We start from the raw sequence: 11577 nt of genomic DNA on the forward strand, positions 1-11577 counted from the left end.
GTAGCCACATCTTTCACAGATGATCATTGTTACAACTTTGTTATTACTGTGCACAATGATTTTCCAGTTCTTCTCACTTCATTTTATATCAATTCATATAGATCTTGCCATGCTTTTCTTTAAAAAAATTTTTTCTTAGGTTTTTTTGGCAAGGCAAATGGGGTTAAGTGGCTTGCCCAAGGCCACACAGCTAGGTGATTATTAAGTGTCTGAGACCAGATTTGAACCCAGGTACTCCTGACTCCAGGGCCGGTGCTTTATCCACTGTGCCACCTAGCCACCCCTTTTTTAAATTTTTTTAAAACAATTTTCCCAATTATATGTAAAGATAGTTTTCAACATTCATTCTGTAAAGTTTTCTGCTTTCCATCCTTCCCTTTCATGTTTTTCGGAAGCCACTTCCCTTCATCATTTGCCATAGCGAACTCTGTCACAATCACATGCCACAACTTGTTCAACCATTTTCAAATTCACCAACAGTTCATTAAGTGTACCTATTTTTTCCCCCACTCTCTGTAGCATTTGTCATTTCTGATAGGTTTGAAGTGGCACCTCAGTTTTAGTTTGTCTTTCTCAACTTAATAGTGATTTGGCTTTGATTTCTTCTGAAAACTGCTTCTTTATATCCTTTTGACCAGTTGAGGAATGACTAATTTTTATAAATTTGATTCAGTTCTATACTCAGTATATGTTTGAGAAATGAAGACTTTCATTAGACAAACTTGTCATAAAATTTTTTGTTATTGTCTTTTTTTTTTTTTAATTTTTGCAAGGCAATGGGGTTAAGTGGCTTGCCCAAGGCTACACAGCTAGGTAATTATTAAGTGTCTGATGTCCGATTTTGAACTCAGGTACTCCTGACTCCAGGGTCGGTGCTCTCTCCACTGCGCCACCTAGCTGCCCCATACTTGTCTCTTTTAATTAGGTTCATTTTTGTTTTTGCTGTCTGAAATCATGATTGCTACCCCTGCCTTTTTTTTTTTTTTAGTTTAGCTGAAGCATATTAGATCCAACCCTTTACTTTAACTGTGTCTTTCTATTTCAAGTATGTCTCTTACTTTATTTTATTTGATTAGTTTTTGGTATTTTATTTTTTCAATTACATGGAAAATAATTTTCTTTTTAAGCTTTTGAAATTCATGTTTTTCTATCTCCCTCCCTTCCTTCCTTCCCCCCTCCTATGATATAGTACAATCTTATTTAACATATTCCATATTAGTAATGTTGTAAAAGAAGAATCAGAACTAAAGGGAAGGGGGCAGTTAGGTGGCGCAGTGGATAGAGCATGGGCCCTGGAATCAGGAGTACTTGAGTTCAAATCCAATCTCAAACACTTAATAATTACCAAGCTGTACTTAGCTGGTCTTGGGCAAGCCACTTAACCCCAATGCCTTGCAAAAACTTAAAAAAAATAACTAAAGGGAAAAATCACAAGAAAAAGAAAAAAAATAAAACATTTTAAAACGTGAAAAATAGTATTCTTTGATCTGTATGCAGACTCCAAAACTTTTTCTTTGTATGTATTTCTATCACAATTCTTTTAGAATTGTAGGATTGCTAAGAGGATCTAAATCCATCATAGTTGAGCCTCACACAACATTGTCAAGTTTGTCTCTCATAAAGAACATATTAGTTTCCAATCCATTCTGCTATTTGCTTCTGAACTTATCATCTCCTTTACATTCAGAGTTATAACAACTGTGTATTTCTCTCCATCCCATTTTCTTGTTTCTTCTATCTTTTTATCCTGTCTTTTTTCAAGGTTTATTTGGCTTCTAACCACTACCAATCTACCTGCTCTGTTATAATCCCCTTTCTCTTATCCTTTTCCCCTTCTATTTCTTATTAAGAGTAAGTTGTATTTCTATACACAACTGAGTTGTGAGTATATGTATGTGGGTATTCTTCCCTCTTTGAACCAATTCCAATGAGCATGAGGTTCAAGCACTGCTCCTCTCATTTCACTCTCCTTTGTAAAAGCTCTTCCTTGTATGCCTCTTTTATGTGAGAAAATTTTTCTCCATTCTTCTTCCTCTCCTTTCTACCCTTCTCCCAGTACATTTTCATTTTTCTGCCCTTCATTTTTTGAGGTATCATTCCAGTATAATTGACTCATACCCATTTAACTACCCCAATAATAATTATATGCATTATCTTCCCATATAGGAATGTAAACAGTTTAACTTAGAGATTTTTATGATTAATCTTTCATGTTTATCTTTTTATGCTTGAGTCTTGAGTATGTTAAAATTTTCTCTTCAGCTCTCATGAAGAAGGCTTGAAAGTCCATTTTTGCCAAGCTTTGGGGGGTAGGTGATTCTTGGTTGTTATGCTAGCTTCTTTGCCTTCTGTAATATCATATTTCAAGTCCTCCACTACTGTAATGTAGAAACCATTAAATCTTGTGTGTGTATTCTTGACTATAGTCCTCAATATTTAAATTGTTTCTTCCTGGCTGCTTGAGTATTTTTCTTTTGAGCTGGGAGGCTCTGAAATTTGGCTATAACTTGGGAGTTTTCATTTTGAGATGTTTTTCTAGAAGGAATCAGTGGATTCTTTAAATTTCTATTTTATGCTTTGGATATAAGATATCCAGGCACTTTTCCTTGACATTTTCTTGAAATGTATCTTTGTTTTTCAGTTATGTCTACCTCTTCATGATCCCATTTGAGGTTTCCTTGGCAAAGATACAATAGTGGTTTGCCATTCCTTTCTCTAGCTCTTTTTAAAGATGAGGAACTGAGTCAAAGATGGTTAAGTGACTTGCTAGCAAATATTTGAGACCAGATTTGAATTTAGGGAGATGAGTCTTCTTGACTTCAGGTTTAACACTCTATCTACTGCACTTTTAGCTGTCCTATGTGATATCTAGGCTCTTTGATCATGAATTCTTAAGTTATCTCTTCTTAAACTATTTTCAGTCACTTTTCTGAAAAGATAATTTATATTTTCTTTTTTTCTATTCTTTTGACTTTATTTTTCTTGGTGTTTCACGGAATCACTAGATTATACATACTGAATGCATTGGAAAAATAAATGATCTTGAAAATAGACCAAGGAGAGATAATTTTAAAATTATTGAACTAGCTGATAAAACAAAGGATAAAACAAAGAACATAGATATCATCTTTCAAGAAATTGTCCAGGAAAACTCCTCTGATATTACCAAAAGGTAAACATTGAAAGAATATACAGATCACCTCCTGAAAGAGATCCTAAAATGAAAATTCCCAGGAATATTATTGCCAAATTCCAAAGCTCCATGATCAAGAGTAAATATTGCAGGTGGTTAGAAAGGAAACCATTCACATTTCGTGAAGCCACAGTCAGGAAACCATAAAAGGTAGCAAGTTCCACATTAAAGGATCAGAAGACTTGAAATATATTATGGAAGACAAAAGTGATGGGATTACAACCAAGAATCAACAGCAAAATTGAGCATAATTTTTCAGGGGAAATGATGAACATTCAATGAATTGTGGGATTCCCAAACTTTCCTGATGAAAAGACCAAACCTGAACAGAAAATTTAATCTTTGAATACAAAATCAATAGAGTATAAAAAAGGTAAACAGGAAAGGAAAATCATAAGGGACTAAATAAGGTTAAACTATTTATATTCCTATATAGGAAGATGATACTGATAACTCATAAGAACTTTCTCATCATTAGGGCAGTTAGAAGGAGTTTATATAGACAGAGGGCACAGATGAGAGTTGAATATGAAGGGATAGCTACAGACATAAAATTAAGGGATGATTGATAGAGGAATTAGGATAGGGTAAATTATCTCACATAAAAGAGGCAAGAAAAAGCTTTTACAGTGAAGGAGAAGGGGGGGGGTGAGGGAGAGTTCCTTACTCTCATCAGAACTGACTCAAAAAAGGGAATAACATGCATACTAGATAAAAATATATCTTACTGTACAAAAAGTAGGAGGGGAAGGGGATAAGAGAAAGGAATGTGATACAGGGAGGGCAGATTCAGGGGGTAATCAGAAGGAAAACACCTTTGAGGAGGGACAAGGTGAAAGGAGAGAGAACAGAATAAATGGGGTGGAGAGGGAGAAATAAGATGATGGAAATAGTAATTATGAAAAAATTTTGAAGCAAGTTTTTCTTTTATAAAGGCCTCATTTCTCAAACATATAGACAACAAATTCAAATTAATAAAAATAAGTCATTCCCAAAATTAATAATATAATCAAAAGATTTGAATAATTTTCAGATGGAATAATCAAAGTTATCTATAGGTAGGTATATGGGAAAAATTCTCTAACTCACTATTTTTTTTTTTTTAGATTTTTCAAGGAAATGGGGTTAAGTGGCTTGCCCAAGGCCACACAGCTAGGTAATTATTAAGTGTCTGAGGTCAGATTTGGACCCAGGTACTCCTGAATCCAAGGCCAGTGCTCTATTCACTGCGCCACCTAGCCTTCCCCTAACTCACTATTGATTGGAGAAATGCAAATTAAAACAATTCTGAGATATTATCCCATCCTTATTAGCTCAGAGCAGTAAAGGAAGATGACAAATGTTGGAGGGGACATGGGAAAAACAAGATATTAATACCCAAGCAAGAAAATGAGAATGTTCTTTGTTAAACCAGGAATGACTTACACAAGCTGTTACAAAGTGAAATGTACAGAGTAACAGTAAGATGTAAGATGATCAGGTGGGAATGACTTAGCTATTCTCAGTAATACAATGGTCCAAGACAATTCTGAAAGATTTTGAAAAATGCTAGCCATCTTCAGAGAAAGAATGATGGTGTCTGAATACGGAATGAAATAATTTTTTTTGTTTTTTTGCAATGCAGTGGGTTTAAGTGACTTGCCCAAGGTCACACAGCTAGGTCTGATTTGAACTCAGATCCTCCTGACTCCAGGGCCAGTGCTTTATCCATTGTGCCACCTAGCTGCCCCTATGAAGTATACATTTTTTTTGAAAAGAAAGATTTCTTTTGAGTTTTACAATTTCCCTCCCATTCTTGCTTCCCTACCCCAAACCCCCCACAGAAGGCATTCTGTTAGTGTTTACATTGGTTCCATGTTATACATTGATCTCAGTTGAATGTGATGACAGAGAAATCATAGCCTTAAGGAAGAAAAAATAAAATATGAGATAGTAAAATTGCATAATAATATAATGCTTTTTTTCCCCTAATTTGACGGTAATAGTCTTTGGTCTTTGTTCAAAGTCCATAATTCTTTCTCTGGATACAGATGGTATTCTCCATTGCAGATAGCCCAAAATTGTCCCTTGTTGTTGCACTGAAGGGATGAGTGACAGGGTTGATTATCACCCCCATGTTGCTATTATGGTGTACAATGTTTTTCTGGTTCTGCTCATCTCACTCAACATCAGTTCATGCAAATCTTTCCAGGTGAAGCATACTTTTAAAAAAATTTTCTCTTGAAGGTTTTTTGTCTTCATTTTTTATATGACAATTATAGAAATGCTTTGCATGGGGCGGGCTAGGTGGTGCAGTGGATAAAGCACCGGCCCTGGAGTCAGGAGTACCTGGGTTCAAATCCGGTCTCAGACACTTAATAATTACCTAGCTGTGTGGCCTTGGGCAAGCCACTTAACCCCATTTGCCTTGCAAAAACCTAAAAAAAAAAAAAAGAAATGCTTTGCATGATTATATATATATATAACCTATATCGAACTGCTTGCCTTCTCTGCTCTGTTGGTACATTCCCCAGAGTTTGAGCTCACTGGGCAAGTAGACCCCTCTGTCTGGGTGAAACCATTGCAGAGCACCATCCCATTCCCAAAGAAAAGAGAACTTTTCTATATGCACATGTATATTTTTAAGTTACAAAATTTCCTTCCACCCTCCCTTCCCACCCCCTGCTCTCAGTGGCAAATAGTCAGATTAGCTTTGAACATACATATTTTGATAAAAATGTTTACAGATTGCTTTTCAGTATGAGGAATTAGGGTTAAGGGAAAGATATACATAAGAGATCATTTTTATAAAGTGTTCATCAGATTCTGAAGGGTTTTTTTTGTGTTTTGTTTTATTTTTCTTCCTCTGTATGGGGATAATATAGCCCATAACCGGTCTAATATAGTTGTCCTAGCTCTCTGAACTGCTGAGAGCAGCTGCTTCCATCAAGGTTGTTCATCTCACAGTGTTGTTGCTGTTGTGTACATTGTTTTCTTGGTTCAGCTCTCTTCACTCAGCATCAGTTCCCATAACTCATTGCATGCTTCTCTAGAGTCTGACCATTGATGGTTTCTTATAGAACAATAGTATTCAGGTACCATAATTTGTTTAGCCATTCCACAATTGATGGACATCCCCTCAATTTCCAATTTGCCACTACAAAAAGAGCTGCTATGAATATATTGCAACATGTGGGACTTTTCCCAATTTTTATGATTTCTTCTGGATATAAACCGAGAATTGGAATTGCAGGGCCAAAGGGCATGGTCAATTTTGTTGCTCTTTTGTCCATTCTGTTTCATGAACCTGAAGCACCAATTGTGGTCTCCTTTAAAATCAGTTATTTTTTTTCATCAGCAATTCTTCTTGCCTCATGCTGAACCTTCTGGGGATACAAGAATTCCACTGGCCCTTTGCTCTTCAATCCATCTCTTCAATTCCCTCTCTAAATCAGGCCATTTTGCTGACTTGCCTCTCCTGCCCTTCTTCTGTCTGGGTGTTCTCAGTAGGATTTCTTCCTGTAGCCAGTCTCGGATTGTTTTCTCAGTTGGAGGAGGATCAAACTGAGGTTCAGGAGTGCAATGTCCATTCACTTTTGCAAACTGGATTTCTTTGAACTTGAATTCAGCACTGTACGAAAATCTTTTCTGAGTCATTTCTGGGCAGAACGTGGCAAAACGTAACCCAAAATACCAGTAACAAATGTGAAACAATGAGCACAAAGACAATAAACATGAAAAAGTGGGAAATGTAAGTAAAAAAACCTACAACCACTGTATAATAAGATGCTCCCAGTTTTTAGACCCCAACTTTTTTGAAAAAGGGTGCATCTTATACATGGAGAAAAACTGTATTTGTGAATCATTTACATGGAGATAATTGAACTCATGGAAATTAGTGAAAATAGAAGCAGATATAGAGAAAGGGCTAAAGATACAACATTAGCAGGGAAATTTACTTCAATTAGGAGGCAGGAGAATGATTATATAGTGAGTGATTAGACTAGAGGATCAGGAGAATGCAATGTCATGGAAACCAAGTAAAAAGAAAGTATCCAGGAGGAGGGGGTGGTAACTGTTAAATTTCAGAGAAATCAAGAAGGAAGTGGACTGTGAAGTTGTCATCAAATTTAACAGTTAAGAGATCACTGCTACTTCTGAAACAACTCTAATACAATGGGAATCAAAGATCGGATGACAAGGGGTTGAAAAAGTAAGCATACAAAAATGAATGATTTTTAAGATTTTGGCTGTGAAAGGCAAGAGAGATCTAAGACAAGAACTTGATAGTAGAGTTAAATTAACTTTTTAATTTTTTTTTCCTGAAGAATGGGGAAGATATGGGAATATATTTGTGGAGACTGGGGGAAAAATAGATGAGATTAAAAATGAGATGATTGATGGGGAAAACTCTCCATTAATGATGAGATAGAATGGGATAGAATAGGACTAAATAAAAAGCACACACAGAGATTAGTATCTTCAAGGAAGATTATCCCTTCTCTAAATAGGAATAAAGGAATGAAAAGGTGAAAGTTTTGAGTCATGGAGTAGAGGAGACCAGGAATTTAGGATGGATGATCTCTATTTTCTCAGTGAAGTGGGAGGAAAAGTCATATAATAGGAGAGAGAAGTGGATGGCTTGTGGTTAGTTTTGGGGGCTTGAGAAAGTGTTTGGCAAAGCTACTTCAGAAAGATGTGACTGGAAGCTACTTTAGAAAGATGTGACTTTTCTTGGAAGAAAAACAATTGTTTTAAAACAGTGAATGTTCAGATGAAATTGGATTGTTGGTTAGTTTTGCTGAACTGTTCTTATCATTTTTATTCTATGTTACAAAGGATGGTTTTCTGTGAAGAGAAGGGAAAGCTACATTGAGAAATGTAGATAATGGAAAAAGCAAAAAAAATCAATAAAATTTTATTTAACAAAAAAAATAAGAAATTAGATGACACATTCAAGGAGTACTTTTCTTTGGGATCTTGGATAGAATTAGATAGCAGCTTTCACAGAAATACAGCCTCTGGTAAGGAAAAAGAGTAAACAGGCATTGAGAAAGAATAAACATGGGTCATAGCATGGTTGTCTGTTTTCCCATGGATAAGAATAGCACTTACCAAACACAGTAACCTTAAGTTATTTCAAAAGTATAAATCCAAGAAGGCTCCAGAACTAATTGTCATTCAATCAAACATGGTGCCCCAAGCACTCTTCTAACACAAGTCCATTAACCTCTTATACAAATGCATTAATTATGCCCTAACCTAAGATGGAAAAGTAGAAGAATATTATCATATTTTTCACAGTTCATTTTGGATTTTCTTTTCTGCATAAGAGGAGATTGACCTTTGATTTTTTCTGGGAACACTCATTTTGAACTTTTTCCCCTTCTCCCTCAGATAAAGGAGGAAAAAAAATTAAAACATTGGATGTTCTGAAAAAAAATGCCTGGTTACTACAAGTGCAGCCAGGTGGAAAATAAGATGCTTCTCCTAACCCTTAGGTGGAGGAGTTATGGCCAAATTTTGTGTGATACTATGGTTCATTAGTGCTTGAACTGCTTTTTACTAGATGTTTCCAGCATTTTTCTTTGAATTGGAAACTCTGGATTTTAGCTGAGACAGTCCTGGGACTTTTCATTTTGAGAGACTGATGGATTATTTTTAATTTGATCTTGTGGCTCTAATGAAGCAGGCAACTTTCATTTATGATTTCTTGAGGTGTAGTGTCCAGGTTTTTTTTTTTCTCATGGTTTTCAAGAATCCAATGATTTTTTCCCCACCTTTACCTATTTTCTATGTCAGTTTTTTTTAAGGTTTTTGGAAGGCAAATGGGGTTAAGTGGCTTGCCCAAGGCCCCACAGCTAGGTAATTATTAAGCGTCTGAGGTCACATTTTAACTCAGGTACTCCTGACTCAAGGACCAGCGCTCTATCCACTGCACCACCTAGCCTCCTCTATGTCAGTTGTTTTTGATATCAAATGTTCTATTTTTTCTATCATTTGATTTTGTTTTATTATTTCTTGCTGTCTGATGGAATCATTGTGGTCTATTCTAGTTCTCAGGGATTTCAGTTCATTTTCTCTTCTAAACTACTTATTCTTTAAATTCTTTCCTCAAGTTTTTGTCATTTAAAAAAAATCTCGATTCTATTTTTCTCAGTATTCAAGTACTTTTTTTTAAGTAAAAGAAAGATTTTTATTTTGAATTTTTTACAATTTTTTTCTCCTAATCTTGCTTCCCTCCCCCAACCCCCACAGAAGGTAATCTGTGTCTTTACATTGTTTTCATGGTATACATTGATCTAAGTTGAATGTGATGAAAGAGATGAAAGAGAAATCATATCCTTAAGGAAGAAATCATATCCTTAAGGAAGAAAAATAAAGTATAAGGGATAGCAAAATTACATAATAAGATAACAGGCTTTTTCTTTTTTAAATTAAAGGTAATAGTCTTTGGTCTTTGTTCAATTTCCACAATTCTTTCTCTGGATACAGATGGTGTTCTTCATCGCAGATATCCCAATTGTGCCTGATTGTTGCACTGATGGAATGAACAAGTCCATCAAGGTTGATCATGACCCCTATGTTGCTGTTAGGGTGTACAGTGTTTTTCTGGTTCTGCTCATCTCACTCAGCATCAGTTCATGCACATCCCTCCAGGCTTCCCTGAATTCTGTCCCTCCTGGTTTCTAATAGAACAATAGTGTTCTATGACATACATTATACCACAGTTTGTTAAGTCATTCCCCAATTGAAGGACATTCACTTAATTTCCAATTCTTTGCCACCACAAACAGGACTGCTATGAATATTTTTGTACAAGTGATGTTTTTACCCTTTTTCATCATCTCTTCAGGGTATATAGACTAGTAGTGTTATTGCTAGATCACAGGGTATGCACATTTTTGTTGCCCTTTAGGCGTAATTCCAAATTTCTCTCCAGAAAGGTTGGATGAGTTCACAGTTCCACCAACAATGTATTAGTGTCCCAGATTTCCCATATTCCTTCCAACATAGATCAATGTCCTTTCTGGTCATACTGGCCAGTCTGAGAGGTGTGAGGTAGTACCTCAGAGATGCATTAATTTGCATTTCTCTAATAAGTACTGATTTAGAGCAATTTTTCATATGACTATGGATTGCTTTAATTTCCTCATCTGTAAATTGCTTTTGCATATCCTTTGACTGTTCGTCAAGAGGGGGAATGACTTTTTTTTTTTAAATTTGATTTTCAAAGTCTTTTCTGAGCTGTCATAGCCTAAACCCAATTTGTTTTTCTTGGAGTCTTTAGATGCAGGAGCTTGTGCTTCCTCATCTTCAGACTGAGTGTTTTGATCCTTCTTGGGCTCATAGGCAAAATATTTCTCAATTGTCTTCCTCTTGTTTCTCTGTTTGCTCATTTTCCCAGCCTTAGCCTGTTTTTGGGGTGCTTCCTGAGCTTTTGGGACACTCCCACAAGGGTCTCAGTGTATGAGGCTCTGTCCTCCCTCCTGGTCTGTGAATGACTTGACCATATGCACCCCCCTCTGCCACGGGGCTGAGGTGGGGGGGGGCCCTGCTGTCCTATGGGGGGGCTTAGACTGCAATCAGGATCTGAATGTGGTCAGAACCCCAGAGTCCTGTCCCAGGGGCAGAGCTCTGCAGTCTCTCTTCACTCCCCTCCCTAGGTTCAACATGCTTATGCCCTGGGGCGGCCTTGCCCCACTTCTGTTTCCTGGATCAGGGATGGGAGGCTGAAGTTCTGCCCCTCCAACCCCAGGGATCAGAGCCTTTCTGCTCTTTTCCAGGTTAACTTGAATAGGAGAACTGCCTCCCTGGGTCCCTCTGTGGGTTCTGTCTCTCAAAAATTTAGTTAAGAGTCCTTAGTTTAGAAGTTTTATGAGAGAGCACCCAAGACACCATCCGCTCTTGTCATCTTAGCTCTGCCCCTTTTTTGAAAATTTGATTCTGTTCTCTGAATATTTTAGAATAGTTGTCTGTCAGAAATACTAGTTAGAAAAATTGTTTACCAATTTACTACATTTCTTTTGATCTTGGTTACAGTGGTTTTGTCTGTGCACAAGTTTTTTAATTTAATGTAATCAAAATTGTCTAGTATATTTTTAATGATGTTGATATCTATCTCTTCCTTGGTCATAAACTGCTTCCCTTTCCATAGATCTGACAGGTAAACTATTCCTTGATCTATTCAAGTAATTCTTGTGGAAAATCCATTTCCCTCTCTTGAGTCTCTGATTTAAATAACTGATTTTGATTGATGTTTACTTTATTATCTCTCCAATGTTAGTTTCTAATTTGGAATTTTATACCAGGTCAAGTTTCTGCCACTGCTTTGCTTTTGACTGGGGCCTTGCTAGACCTTGTTCTGAATTTCTGATTAAATCTCCTGGGATTAGACACCTCTG

This window comes from Macrotis lagotis, chromosome 1 (assembly GCF_037893015.1).
Source record: "Macrotis lagotis isolate mMagLag1 chromosome 1, bilby.v1.9.chrom.fasta, whole genome shotgun sequence".
Lineage (NCBI taxonomy): Eukaryota > Metazoa > Chordata > Mammalia > Peramelemorphia > Peramelidae > Macrotis > Macrotis lagotis.